Source organism: Sturnira hondurensis, unplaced genomic scaffold, assembly GCF_014824575.4.
Source record: "Sturnira hondurensis isolate 20B ecotype Veracruz unplaced genomic scaffold, ASM1482457v3 Scaffold0000867, whole genome shotgun sequence".
NCBI lineage: Eukaryota > Metazoa > Chordata > Mammalia > Chiroptera > Phyllostomidae > Sturnira > Sturnira hondurensis.
Window position 1 is genome coordinate 890,180 of NW_028073498.1, and position 15,678 is coordinate 905,857.

The following is a 15,678-nucleotide window of genomic DNA, read 5'->3' on the forward strand; positions in this document are numbered from 1 at the left end:
GACAAATATCACAATCAGTCACCGAACTCTCTCTTAATGCCTGAACCTTGCTCCATGATCCTCCATACCTCGTGCTTCAAGCACTCCCTATTAATTGATGAGCATTTGCCCTCTCAGTATAGAAACAAATTTCTCTTTTACCATTTGAAGGCCCTAAAGCTCTCAGAAGCTAAAACATGGAGTCATTAATAAATTACTGGTCTCCTTCTATTCTGGAATTTTCACTTCCTACACCAATTTTGTCCTACAATATGAAAACAAACACATTTAGGACTTCTGGTCAAGATGGAGGCATAGATAAACATGGCTTGACTCCTTGCACAACCACAGCAAAAATTACAACTAGGCTACAAAACAAATATCACCCAGAATCATCAGAAAATTGAGCTTTATGGAAGTCTGACAACCAAGGAATTAAAGAAGCCACATTCATCCAGACAGGTAGGAGGTGCAGAGACATGGAGGGGTGGAGACATGGAGACTCTCATGGAGAGGCACAGAGACAAGGAGATGAATAACAGGTGGTTCCATACTCACATGTGATGGGTAAAAATTAGGAGGGATACCTTGGGAACAAGGGATCCCAGCCACACACTAGACCATCCAACCCAGGGTTCCAGCACCAAGAAAATAAGTCTCCATAACTTCTGGCTACAAAACCAGTGGGGGATGGGGTAGTAGAAGAAATGGCAGGATTCTCAGGAGTCTCCTCTTAAAGGGCTCATAGTGGACTTAGGATTTACACAGACTCACTCATTCTGGGCTTTGGCACTAGGGCAACAGTTGGAAGGGCATCAGTGGCATAAAGGGAGAAACTGAAGTGTCTGGCATCAGGGTGAGTACCAGGGGACAGCTTCCTCCCAGACAAAACTCCAGAGGCTAGGCAGTGGCACCGTCCCCTTTCTGCGTGCCCTACACACACACATAGCCACCGAGCAGAGACATCATATTAAAGACTCCATCAACCTGGTTCACACAGGTTGCCACACCCTGGAGATTACCTAAGGCTCTACCCCATCCAATTTGCCAGTGTAGTTTTCTACAATAGGCCACCCTACAGAGACAGGCAGTCAAAGCAGCACTACCTAATACATAAAAACAAACACAGGGAGTCTGCCAAAATGAGGAGGCACAGAAATATGGCCCGAAAGAAAAAACAGAATAAAACTCCAGATACAGAACTAAACAAAATGGAGATAAAAAATCTATCACATGCAAAGTTCAAAATACGGGTTATTAGGATGCTCAAGGAACTCACTGAGTACTTCAACAGCATAAAAAAGACTGAGGCAGAAATGAAGGTTACATAAGTGAAATAAAGAAAAATCTACAGGGAACCAACAATGGATTGAAGTGGATGAAGCCAAGAAGCAAATCGATGATTTGGAACATAAGGAAGAAAGAGAAACCATTTAATCAGAACAGCAAAAAGAAAAAAAGAAATCAGCCCTGGCTGGTGTAGCTCAGCGGATTGAGCGCGGGCTGCAAACCAAAGGGTCGTTGGTTCAATTCCCCATCAGGGCACATGCCTGGGTTGTGGACCAGGTCCCCAGTGGGGGCCACAGCAGAGGCAACCACACATTGATGTTTTTTTTTCTCTCTCTCTCTCTCTCTTTCTCCCTCCCTTTCCCCTCTCTAAAAATAAATAAATAAATAAAAATCTTTACAAATATTATTTTAAAAAAAGAAACCCAAAAAAAGCAAGGATAGGGTAAGGAGCCCTTTGGACAACTTCAAAGGTACCAACATTCCAATTACAGGGGTGCTGGAAGGAGAAGAGAAAGAGCAAGAAGTCGCAAATTTATTTGAAAAAATGATGAAAGAAAACTTCCCCAATTTGGTGAAGGAAATAGACATATAAGTTTAGGAAACACAGAGACTCCCAAATAAGATGGATGCCAAGAGGACCACACCAAAACACATCAAAATTAAAATGCCAAAGGTTAAAGATATGAGAGAATCTTAAAGGAAGCAAGAGAAAATCACAGTTACCTACAAAAGAGTTCCCATAAGGCTCTCAGCTGATTTTTCAAAAATAAATTTGCAGGCTAGAAGGGACTGGCAATGAGTATTCAAAGTGATGGAAAAACGAGGACCTAGATTACTCTATCCAGCAAAACTATCATTTAGAATTGAAGGGCAGATAAAATGCTTCCCAGACAAAGCAAAGCTAAAGGAGCTCATTATCATCAAGCCATTATTACATGAAATGTTAAAGGGACTTATCTAAGAAAAAGAAGATCAAAATTATGAACATTAAGAAGGCAACAAATTCACAACTATCAACAACTGAATCTAAAAAACAAACTAAGCAAACAACCAGAACAGAAACAGAATCATAGACATGGAAATAATTTGGACAGTTACCTGTTGGCAGGAGGAAGGAGGAGAATTCAGGAAAAGGTGCAGGGATTAAGAAGTACAAATTGATAGGTACAGAATAGGCAGGGGGATGCTAAGAGCAGTATAGGAGATGGGGTAGCCAAAGAACTTACATGCGTGTCCCATAGACATGAACTAAGGTGGAGGGAGGAATGCCAGAAGGAATGCAGGATACTGGGTGGAAGGGGACAAAGAGGGATAAATCAGGACAACTGCAATAGCATAATCAATAAAATATATCTTAGACATACACATAATATATATGTATATATCTTAAAAAGAAGGAAAAACCAACATATCTAGAAATAATACAATTCTGTGATCCTGTGTTATCTATAAATAGCCCACAACTGAGAACATTATCTGTAACTTTCTATAATGTTACCTTGTATTTGAATAAAATTCACTTTTTCTTATATAATTTCATACTAAACCAAAGTAGGTTTTATTGTTTATTTTTTACAGATGAGGAAACTGAAGCACAGAGAGGTTAAGTGGCTTGGCTGACCTCGCACAACAGGTAAGCTGGGGAGCCTGTACCAAAGCCCAGATCTTTTCATTTCTAATCTTTGTATTGCCTATTATATCAGCACTATTTCTATTGTTCAACTGTTTTTCTGAAACAATACTTTTCAAGTGCTGGACACATAAAGATGACCTTCAGAATTATTTTTTCTTTCAATATTATCTTTGACTAATATGATAAAACATTCACAAAATCACTGTTTTTAATTTATTACGGATCCTTATTTTTTGTTGTTATTGCCTTTTTGTTTTCTACAATTGATAGGTTCAGTACTGTGCATGCCTGAGGACTGGGACTGTTCTGTGTCCTCAGAGAGGGGACAGGCCCTGACACACATTTGCACAACTGTTTCAAACAGTTATCCCCAAGGTGCTCAGGTGTGTGCTGAGTTTCCAAAGTCATATCATCTTACTTTTTATTTTTTTTTATTTTTTTAAGATTTTATTTATTTATTTATCTTTAGAAAGGAAGGAGAGAAGGAGAGAAACATCAATGTATGGTTGCCTTTTGTGCCTCCCCTGCTGGGAGTTGGCCTGCAGGGAACCAGCCTACAACCCAGGCATGTGCCCTGACTGGGAATTGAACCGCGATCCTCTGGTTCGCAGGCCTGTGCTCAATCCACTGAGCTACACCAGCCAGGGCCTCATCTTACTTTTTAAAAAATAAAGATGATACATAACCAAATTTAAGTTGTATGTAAGCCTTTTCATATATGATACCATAAATCACACATGTTTTCAAAAATAGCTTTTTAAAGAACAGGTATCCTGAGGTTTAGCAAGGAAGATATAGTCGTTGTGGGATCACGACTTGTGTAAAATGCTTTGTGATTCAGCCAACCTCTAGCTGACGTCAGACTGCAGACCTTAGCCTGTCTCATCCCTCCTGTGGTTTTTCCACATTGTTGGTAGCTTTCATTTAAAATAATATTAGCTTGAGCCTCCAGTGTAACCAGGCCTTTGTTCTCCTCTGATTGTTCCTCCAGCAAAACTGACAATAGAAAGCTTTTCTCTGGTTCTGGTTAAGTACAAACCCATTACCAAGTGGATTCAAGGACCTACTGGGCTCAAGGCTTTTACCATCTACCTCAGTCACATACAAATATATGTCAGGCACAGCAGTGTATAAACCATCCTGGTATTACCGTTGTCATATCTACCACTTACTGAGTCCTTACTATATGGCAAATATTCTACTGAACCTTTTCCATGAATTAACTATTCATGTAATTTTAACCTTCACAACAACTGTGGAGTAGATTCTACAATTTTCTTTCTACAGATGGCTAACTTGAAACTCAAGGAAGTTAAGAAATTTACCCAATGCTACAGAGCTAGAAGAGGTAGAGACAGGATTCAAACACAGGTCACTTCTGTTTTTGAATCTTCATGATACTCACATTAAATATTAAGTATATATAATACACACAGAGAAAGAAATACAGAAGTTGGCCCTTTCAGCCTCTGCAGACACATGGTTCCTGTGAAAAAGCCTGTGGCAGAGAGGGGCAAAAGAAAGAAGCAAGTTTTGAAGTTCACCCTTAACTTCACCCACCCTGTAAAAGGTGGAGCTGTGGATGCCACCAGTTCTGAGCAGTTTCTTCAGGAGAGAATCAAAGTGAACAGAAAAGCTGGGAACCTTGGTGGAGGTGCTGTAACCATTGAAAGAAGCAAGAGTAAGATCACGGTAACTTCTGAGGTGTCTTTTTCCAAAAGGTATTTGAAATATCTCACAAAAAAATTTTGAAGAAAAATAATCTACATGACTGGTTGTGCGTCAGCAAAGAGAGTTACAAATTGGGTTACTTCGAGATAAACTAGGATGAAGAAGAAGAGGAGGAGGAGGATTAAAACTCATCTATCTGACACATAGCTCTTGAATAAAACCTAAAAACCAAAAGAAAGGAGGAAGAGGAAAAAGTTGACTTATATGATGACATAAGATCATATTTTGCATATTTATTTAAACATGGGTTATGATTTTATGATTTTCTTTTTAAAAATATTTTATTTGCTTTTAGAGAGAGGGGAAGATAAGGAGAGAGAGAGGGAGAGAAACATCAGTGTGTGGTTGCCTCTCACACACCCCTCACTGGGGACCTAGCCTGCCACACAGGCATGTGACCTGACTGGGAATTGAACCAGTGACCCCTTGGTTCACAGGCTGGCACTCAATCCACTGAGCCACACCAGCCAGGGCAATTTTATGGTTTTCTTTTCACATTTTGGAGTCAGTAAATATTTCTGGTGCATCCAATACTTCAGTCAGCTCTGGAAAGATTCATAGGATCTGTGAGCTAGACCTGTGGTTTCTAAAAGGTGAAAGATGCCATCCAATAACTACAGCATTTAAAGAACATGTTGCTCTGGGGAATTCTTATTTCAGAGGGCAAGGAATAGAAAAAGACAGAGTATGTTTTTAAATTTTTAGATCGTTGTAGATATACATGCAGTTGTAATAAATAATAGAGAGAGATCACATGTACCTTTTACCCAGTTTCTCCCAAGGGTAATATCTTGTAAAACTGTACAATTTCCCAATTAGGATACTTACTTGATAGAATTCACAGATTATAGCTCTCATTCAATGTGGCACATTTTCTTTCAAAACACTTATAATCCACATACCACAAAATTAACTCATTTAAAGTACACAGTTCAATGATTTTAGCATATTCAGCGTTGTACAACCCTTGTCACTACCCAACTCCAGACCAGCTTCATCACTCCCAAGAAGAAACTCATTAGCAGTTAAGGCCCATTTCTTTCCCCACCCCTAGCCCCACTGAAAACAGACCACCACTATTCTGCTTTCTGTCTCTATGATTGGCCTATTCTGGACATTTCATGTAAAAGTAATCATACGTATGTTGCCTTTTGTGCCTGGCTTCTTTCACTGAGCATAATTTTAAAGTTCAGCCATCTTATAGCATGAATCAGAATTACATTACTTTCTCAGGCTGAAAAATATTTCATTGTATGGAATATACCACATTTTATTTGTCTGTTTACCAGCCTATGGACATGTATGTTGTTTCTGCTGTTTTGTGATTATGAATAAAGTTGCTATGAATATTGCTGTACAAGTTTTTTTTGTGTGGACACATGTTTTCATTTCTGCTGGTTATATACTCAGGAGAGGAAGTGTTGGGTCATAGGGTAACTCTATGGGACGATCAAACTACTTTCTACAGCATCAGCATCGTGTTGCATTCCCACCAGCAAGAGGATCCCACCAGTAAGAGAGTTCCAATTACTCCACGTGCTCACCACCATGTTATGTATTTTTGATTATAGCTCTCCTAGTGGGTGTGAAGTGGTAACTCATCACGGTTTTGATTTGTTTTGCCCTAATGGCTAATGATGTTGAGTAGTTTTTCATGGGCTTATTGGCCATTTGTACATCTTCTTTGGATGGAGGTGGGTTATTTTTTTAAGCTCTGAATGTACTTGATGGTAAAGTAAATGTGACAATGTGTTTACTGCATTTTGATGTTAGAAAAAAATGTATTTCATACATTTACATATTCACTCATTAGACATCTTCCAAGCACATATGATATTCCAGCTATCAGAAGTACAGAGAGAAGAAGAAATCAGACAGTCAGTCATGAGAAGGGGCATAAATAAGGTTCTGGGCACTTTTATAAAAATCTGTTTCTGACTTTTCATCCCAATGATTCATCTATATTCCTGGCAGGGGCAGGAAGGCAGCGAGATAAGGTCCTTGATCTCTAATAGCTCACTCTGTAGTGGGGAATACAAACACATAAACACATCATTGCAGTCCTATATGGTCAATACAATGGCAGTTGTTTATCTAAAGAGCTATGGGAGCATAGAGGAGGAAAGAATTAATTATGCTAGGCATGTAGGAAGGATGCATAGAAGAGGTGACATTTGAATTTGGTGTTACAGGATGGTTAGACATTTGATAGAGGGAGAAAGCAGAAGGGCATTCTAGGCATCAGGCAGAACATGAACTGAGGTGGAAGGCACAAAGTAGGGATGGAAGGGAGTGTGGGCCAGGCTGTGTAGAGCCACACAAAGGAGCTTCTATCTACAATGTAGATTTAGATTTTTTAAAAAGAGGGGAAGGGAGGGAGAAAGAGAGGGAGAGAAACATCAATGTGTGGTTGCCTCTCATGTGACCACCACTGGGGACCTGGCCCACAACCCAGGCGTGTGCCTTGGCTGGGAATCAAACTGGCAACCCTTTGATTGGCAGCCCATGCTCAATCCACTAAGCCACACCAGCCGGGGTTAGATTTTTTTATTTTTAAGCAGAAGAATGGTGTGATTGGATCTGAAGTTTAAGAGATTACTCTGGGGGCAGCCTGGTAGATGAATTAAGAGGTGGGCAAACTCTGTAAAGGCCCAACTAGTAAATATTTTTGGCCTTGCCAAAATACGATCTTCATCACAACTTCTCAACCCTGCTGTTATAGTGTGAAAGCAGCATAGACAATACTTAAACGTACATGCCTGGCTGTATTGTAATACAGCTTTATTCACAAAACCAGGTGGGGTGAATTTGTCTGGAAGGCCATGGTTTACTGACTCCTAGATTAGACCAAAGGGAGAATGAAAGTAAAAAGACCTGACTATCTAGAAGTTCTCTCATTCGTGGTAAAAATCAAACTGGAGCAAGAGAAGTGTGACTTTTAGCAGAGGCAAAGGGTATCCTTTTAGACTTCAAGAAGAGTCAGGTCCTCACGGTGGTTTGGGCTGAAAAGTGGAACTGTGCTCCCCACCCCCAGGCAGGTGTTTCCTCCTACAAGGTGAGGCAGAACTCCCCATCCACCCCAAGGCACATCACTCCTTCAGATCACATCAGTTCCTGTGTCCGCAACATGGAGATGTGGAGCCTAACCAGTGATGATCTTGTCAAGGACCCTCAGCCAAGGAAAGGAGAAGTCTAGATAAGGAGGCGTAAAGTCTTGGCAAAAAGATCATTTGGCCTGAGGCAGGGAGGCTTGATTCCAGTTAGTTTAAGTGAAGAGGAACTTGTTCAGGGCACTTCCTAAAACCAAGCAGTGGGATGTGCAGGTGGTCCTGGACTAGAGCCAGGCCTAGAAAGTTAGGAGCAGGTGCCTTTCTCGGCCTCTCTCGGGCTATATCGAGTCCTCTTCCAGTGTCTCCTGCAGGCCTTCTACCTCCGTGTGCAGCCGGCTTGTCAGTCAGTGTGGGATGGAGACACGGAAAAGGTTTATGAGTGACCCTATAAAAATGCGAGGGCTTTAAAAAAGCCCTTTAAAAGTCTCTGCCTGCAGATGAAAACTGCCAAACTTCTTTGCTCTTGGCTAGAATTATGTCAACTCACAGTAGTAATACTGGTTATCCCAGATCAATCAGCTACTCTGATTGGCTGCTGGTGACGTAATATAAATTCCCCAATGTGATTGGTGGGCCAGCCACTGCAGTTGAGCTACTGAACCGGAGAAAAGTACAGAGTGTGAACAGCGCATGCCCAGAATGAAAATAGACCCATAGGGGAAAAATTAACCAACATCCTCTAAAACATTGGGCCGTATTTTAAACGAAAAGAGGTCATCAGGCTTGTGAAATATATGTGCGTCACTGAAATGCACCTAGGTTCCTTTGTGATGCTTCTGCCTCCCCTTTTCACAGGTGTGTGTGTCTCTCTCTCCCCTAGAGACTGGCAGACGGGTGCTGACACGTCCCTCTCCCATTCCCTCTCTCTGCCCCAACATGCTCTCTGGAGTCCTTAGGTGGGCAGGCAGCTTCCCTCGCCCCTGCAGCCCAGGCCAGGCCGAACACTGGGGTCCTTTCCTGCTCCAAGTGGCTATGATATCAGCATCTCAAACTGGCCTTATGCTGCTGCAGGCACCCTCCCCGACAAATTCCCCAAACAGAGCAAAGCCACAGCAGGAGGAAGAAACCTAACAGGAAACACTAACATACTGGCTCAGTTGGGAGGAGAGTGTTTTCTTTAACAGGAACAGTAACTAGGGCTTAGGGACCAGCTCACCTGGTGAATCATGGCACATTCTCTCCTCTTGGCCTGCTACCAAAAGAGAAGAGAGTGCGTGCAATAGCTGGTGCCCTCAAGGGACAATGTGGGGCACTTTAGAAAGGCCCTGGGTTTGCAGAAGAGAACAGCACAGCCCAAGATGGTAGGGAAGCTGCTGTGGATTGGGATTCTGTTCCTGGCTCTCAGGAAATTTGCTATGTGGTTTGGGGCTTCCTCGTTGGGTCTCAGTTACCTAATCTGCTGAATAGGGGAATACAACCCGACTGTATCTAAGCCTTTTCCAGCTCAGTTTTCCCTTCCTCATGGAACACTGGAGTTGAAAGAACTGGTTGAAGTGTTCTGATGCCAATATATTACCCACATCTGTCCTTTAGTAGGCCTCCTACTATACCAGGCACTGTGCCAGGGGCTTTACATACATTGATGCTGTTCTTGAGAATAATCCAGCACAGTAAGAAGAGAAAGCAGGTTCCAAGAGTTTCAGTTATTCACCCAATGTCAAACAGCTAATACTCTTGATTTAAACTCAGGTCTTTCTGACCCCAAGTTCCCCAAAATATGTTATTTTTCTTCTTGATTTGTTTTTTAAAAAATGCTAAGGCCCTGGCCAAATAGCTCAGTTGGTTGGAGTACTAGGATTGTGGATTTGACCCCTAGTCAGTGCAGGCACAAGAGTCAAGTGGTGAATGAATGCATGGAAGGGTGGAACAACAAATCCATGTTTCTCTCGCTCTCTCTCTAAAAATAAACAAACAAAAATTAAGAAAAGCTAATTTTAAGTTTTTCTACCAACATTTTTACTTGGTGACTACTATCAAGTGTTAGCAGAACATTCAAAACTATTGGCAGAGGATATTGGAAATAATGTCATGGAGACACTTGGAAGCTGGAACCTGAGAAGCTCAACAGCTTGTTTTCTCCATGAGCCAGTGCACTTATGGCTGTGATTTTGTCATCTATAACAGTTTGCACAGTTAATTAAGCAGGCATTTCTAGCCCAACCCAGATGCTAAATCCATCAATATATTCTGAGCTGAATCATGGTTCATATAATGAGCAAGAGAAATGGCAGTGTTTCATCATCTTCTGCAAAGGAAGCTGACTTTCAGGTGCTCTGCCACTTAAAACAGGTTTGAGCAGCCTTGTTCCCCTGCTCTATGAATGCACACTTTATGCACAGGAAAACTTCCTGGACAAAACACAGCAAGGGAGAGTTTTCTCATCACCTTAGAAGCCATAACCCTGGGGGTTGTTTTCTTCTCTTCCCTGGAATCAGATGTTCTTTCGTTTATATATGCACCTGGAAAGTTTTCCATCAAACACCCTGACATGGGCAGGCCCTCCACCCTGCCAACAAAACCAGTAATTGAGTTCAGTGTGGCTATGAACTAGATGACCAGGCTAGCACAAGCTCAGATACTTGTGCCATGGGCAGAAGAGGGAGCACTTTCCATGAAGCAACTACATGCTGCAGGCCCAGGGGTATAGCCTGCAATCTCCTGACTCTCAAGACTGTCCCTGTCCGACTGCTCTCCCTCTGAGGTTGAGGCTATGAGCTGGAATACTTTTCTTATTACTGTCTCCAAATGACCTCCAGACGTTCCCTGTGAGTTTTGGAGACCTGCTCACCATCTTTCTTTCTGTCACATTCCCTGCCACTCTCCTGGAGATTGTCTATATCCATCGGAACAATTCACTCTTCAACTATGTTTTCAGGACAACATTACAATTTCATCAAGGTGGCTAGGACCTGGCTATTCTTTAGTCACTCTTTACATATAAACTGTTAGAAATGATATGAGATGTGTGTGCTGAGAAATTTTGAAATAAAGTCATGCCAGTGTGCTGGTGGAATTCAGATCTGGATGTCATATTTACTGAGCTAGTGTGAGCTGGATCCTAAAGGTAACATTTGAGCTTTTACTTTTTTATTTAGAGCTAATCTAACTCTAAAAAGGGGTTGGGAATCTCCAAAAAGGAGTTGAGGTACTACTAGTGATGTCAGGATTAATAACACTGCAATTTTACAAATAAGAAAACTGAGTAATACAATAAATATTGTCTCCAAGATCACATAGTAATTTGTATAATGAACACTTAATCTTAAATCTAAGAGACATAGTGATGAAAGCAGAGTGCAAGTAGGAGAATTAATACCTGACAGGATTATTGTAAGGATGCAAGGAAAATGATACTACTTATGTAAAGTGCAGAGATGGGGCTGGTGGTAGGGGGGGTAGGGGGTGGGGAAGGGAAGGGTGGGGTGGGGCAGTTCAGCAGTGTTAACTTTCTACTCAGTCTTCAAATGCAGAGCTCTTTCCATTACACCACACTGCCTCTTCATCACTGGAATCTGTCAGAGAGGTTATTATATGTAAGTTTTACAATGGATAAAATACTAAAATAGTCATTTAATTTGAGCATCATGCCAACCCTTGCAAGGTATGTATTATCCCCATTTTCCAGGAAAGGAAACCAAACTTCTCAGAGGATAAATGATCTGCCAAGGCCGCTCAGCTGAAAGGCAGTGGGGCTGGGATTTGAACCCAGGTCTGACTAGCCCGCAGTCCCATTAAACCACTTTAAACCGCTCAGAGGTGATAGTTAAGTTAAGTTTCTGAGTCGATAGTTAAGCTTCTAATAGCAATAAGCACAGAAAGACTATGTATATGTGTTTCCTTTAGATAAGTTAACACCGTGTGGAAATATCATTGAGGAACTGAAAAGTGGGAATGCTTTCCCTCTGCTACATAATCATGTGCACATATGTAATCATATTTAAAATAACCACATAGTTCACATATCAACCTGAGGGAAACGACCCTCTTGGTACATGTTTTTAAAATAAATGTATTTTAAGTGTATAAATGAGTTAAACATTTATAAAATTATCATTCTTTTACTGGAAAAAATATCTGCACTTTTGTTTAAACATATGTTTTTTGTTATAGTTAAATAAAATCATCATAGTGGTACTAGCATGAAAACAGACACATAGATCAAGGGAACAAAATAGAGAGCCCCTAATAAACCCAGGCATATATGGTCAATTAATTTATGACAAAGGGGCCAAGAATATGCAATGGGGAAAGGACAGTCTCTTCGATAAATGGTGCTGGGCAAACAACAACTCTCAAAAGAATGAAACTGGACCCCTATCTTGCACCACACCCAGAAATAAACTCAAAATTGATTAAAAGCTTGAATGTAAGGCCTGAAACCATAAAACTCCTAGAAGAAAACACAGGTGATAAGTTTCTGACAGTGGTCTTGGCAATAGTATTTTGGATTTGACACCAAAAGCAAAAGCAGCAAGTACAAAATTAAATGAGTGGGACTACATCAACCAAAAAAAATCTTCACAGGAGCGGAAACCATGAACAAAATGAAAGGACAACCTACTGAATAGGAGAAAACACTTGCAAACCATGTATTTGATAGGGGGTATTTGATATATATGTATTTGATATATATCCAAAATATATAAAGAAGAACTTGTGCAACTCAATAGCAAAATAACACATCCCAAAACCAACCAACCAACCAACCAAACAAAACCCAAAGGAGTCAGATTAAAGAATGAACATGGGATCTGAATAGACATTTTTCTAAAGAAGAAATGCAGATGGCTAACAGGTACATGAAAAGATGCTCAACATAACTAATCATCAGGGAAATGCAAATCGAAACCACAAGGAATATCACTTCACATCTGTTAGAATAGCTATTATCAAAAAGACAAGAAATAACAAGTGTTGGTGAGGATGTGGAGAAAAGGGAACCCTCGTGCTCTGTTGGTAGGAATGTAGATTGATACAGTCATTATGGAAAACAGCATGGAGATTCCTCAAAAATTAAAAAAAAAGAACTACCAGATGACCCAGCAATCCCACTCCTGGGTATTTACCTGAAAGAAAATACACTAACTCAAAAACAATATCTGCACCTCCTTGTTCAATGCAATAGCCTAGATGTGAAAGCAGCCTACGTGTTCATCAACAAATAAATGGGAGAAGAAAATGTTTATATATATATGTAGTGGAATATTGTTCAGCCCTAAAAAAGAATGAAATCTTGTCATTCACAACAACATGAATGGACCTTGATGGCATTATGCTAAATGAAATAAATCAGACAGAGAAAGACAAATCCCATATGATCTCACTTATATGTGGAATCAAAAACAAAGACAAAGCCACACTCATAGATACAGAGAACAGATTGGCAGGTGCCCGAGGTAGGGGCTTGGGATGGGTAAAAGGGATGAAGGGGGTCAAAAGTACAAACTTCTACTTAGAAAATCAGTAAGTCATGGGGATGTAATGTATAGCATGGTAGCTATGGTTAATGACAATATGTTTCATAGTTGAAAGTTGCTAAGAGAGTATATCTTAAAGCTCTCATTGCAAGAAAAAAAAGTCCTGTATGTACGGTGAGTAACGTTAACTAGACTTATTGTGGTGATCATTTTGCAATATATACAAATATTGAATTGCATTTTATGCCTGAAATTAAAATAATGCTGTATATCAATTTTACCTCAGTTTACAAAAAAACAAACCATAGACATCTCTTATTTTGTGCTAGCTGTGACTATAATCCTATTAAAATAGTGGAAATATTTCCCCAAGCCCTTCCCTGACTTGCTGAATTGGAAATGGTTCACATCCCAGTGAATTCACGTTATCTGCTTCCATTAGCTTCACATTCTGGAATAACTCCAGAATTTGAAAAATAAATTATTTGCTACATCAAGTTCTCCCAAAAAGAAAACCTTAAAACTATTTTTGAGTTAAGGAAGATGCACAATAAAGTTATGTTAATTAACTAGAGTGTGCTTACAAAGGAAAAACTTAATATGGAGTCTCCTGTGCTAGGGATCAAATGGGGTCTAAATAAGTATTTAAATCACAGTGTAAATACATTAGATTAAAAAATTCAGTCAGGGTCTTCGAGCTAAGATATAGATTGGGGCCCTCCTCATTTTGGTTTCAACTAGTTTTTCAATATAATAAATATTTCATTGGCCAAGGAACACAGGTGAAAACCTCAAATTGCATAGGGCTGGGCGGGTAACGTAAACCAGAGTTTGGAGAGACAAGAGTTTCCTCACTTGTAAAATGAGGATAATAAAAATATGCATCTTACAGTACTGTCACGAGAATTAAACTAGAGGAGGCCTGTGCAAAAGTATTCAGACACATGTTTACAGCTGTGAAGACTCTGCACAAATAGTAGCCATTGTTATTGTGTAATCTTTGCCAACTGCCTTTCTGAATGACATTACACCCTAATAAGCTACCCTTTCTTCAACCACCCATAATCTTTCTCCTTGCCCATTTGTGATGAAGCTAAGAATCTGATACACAAAATAGCATAGCAGCATCTAAAAGAGGGAAGTAGCCCTGGCTCAGTGGACAGTGTCAGCCTGTGAACCAGAAGGTCACCTGTTTGATTCCTAGTCAGGGCACATGCCTGGGTTGTGCACCAGCTCCCCAACTGGGGCTGTATGACAGTCAACCTGTATCTCTGGCACACTGATGTTTCTCTCTCTTTCTATCTCACTTCCCCTCTCTCTAAAAATAAATAAATAAAATCTTTAAAAATATATAAAAGAGGGAAGTAAACAAAATTGGGATGCACTTGCTTCATAATTTTCCTCAAAAAACTTTTGTGAGAGCTTATTGTGGGCAAGGCATGGTTGACTAGAAGAAATAAATACAGTTCTTACCAGTTATCAAATGAAGAGAGAACCACCTTTTTCCCACTTAGAAAGAATCCAGAGTATAGACTCTCTGAAAATGTCCACGACAGCACTGCGCAGTGGAGTCTAAATTGTTTAGTAGCACATTTTAAAAAAGGAAAAAGGAACAGGTGAAATTGGTATTAATATTAGCTTTAATAATATATTTATGTAGTCACTATATCTAAAATATTATTTTAATATGTAATCAGTATTAAAAATTTTGAGACATTTTACGTTTGTTTTTTTAATACTAAGTTTTCAAAATTTGGTGTGTAGGCTATACTTACATCACATTTCAGTTTAGTCCAGTCAATGGCTCTGTGGCCACATGTGTCTAGTGGCCACCTAATTGGTCAGCACAGTTCAGTGAGACCTTTGGAGAGAATTGCTAAAGAAAAGTATTAACATATAAATGTTTAATATTTGAACATGTGCCCTATATAACAGGGGCTCTAAAGACAAAGGTCTGGAAGGCCCTTTTGACATCAGCACCATCCAGATTTCCCCTTCAGAAATGGAGCAAACACTCCTCTGGGGCCAGGACTGTTGACAGCCGATGGCTCACAGCTGAGTCTTTCTGTGGGCCTTGCCACTGGCAAAAGGAAGTTACCTGGCCAAGGGTAGGCCCCACCTCCAATAACCAGTTGTTGCCTTGGTATAAAGGCCAGCTGCCTTGCCTCAATGGGGACCACCCTGCAAGGCCATCCAGCTCCAGAGCCTCCCTGGGGGAACAGCTGAGGTCTCTACTGCAGCTGCATCCCAGCCCAGATTCTCCCGGCTGCCCAGCTTTCTCACAGGTATTGTTATTGAGAGTATGCTCTTGATAGACCTCCTGCAGGCAGATCCCCTTCTCAGAGTGTGTTTCCCAGGGAAGCCACCTAAGACTTGTGTCCCCAGTGTTACGCTGTCCTCCAGGGAAGTGGCTGTGTCAAAAGACTCAGACGTATGTCTGTCATAGGGGCACACAGACACCAAAGTCTATGGGATGATTGTCAGATGATTGGCAGCATATCAGCAGCAAAGGAGGAAA

At 40.6% G+C, this 15,678-nt stretch overlaps 1 long non-coding RNA gene and 1 pseudogene across 1 annotated transcript in view; one reads left to right on the forward strand and one right to left on the reverse strand.

Annotated features, from left to right (window-relative positions):
• The window catches only part of LOC118990983 (uncharacterized), a 37,896-nt gene extending 23,163 nt beyond the window's left edge, over positions 1 to 14,733 (reverse strand). Inside the window, exon 1 of the long non-coding RNA XR_005067328.1 lies at positions 14,634 to 14,733. This is a non-coding gene — a long non-coding RNA (uncharacterized LOC118990983). The remainder of the gene's footprint in view (positions 1 to 14,633) is intronic.
• On the forward strand, positions 4,382 to 4,758 carry LOC118990973 (60S ribosomal protein L22-like; annotated as a pseudogene).
• Positions 14,734 to 15,678: the final 945 nt, after the last annotated feature.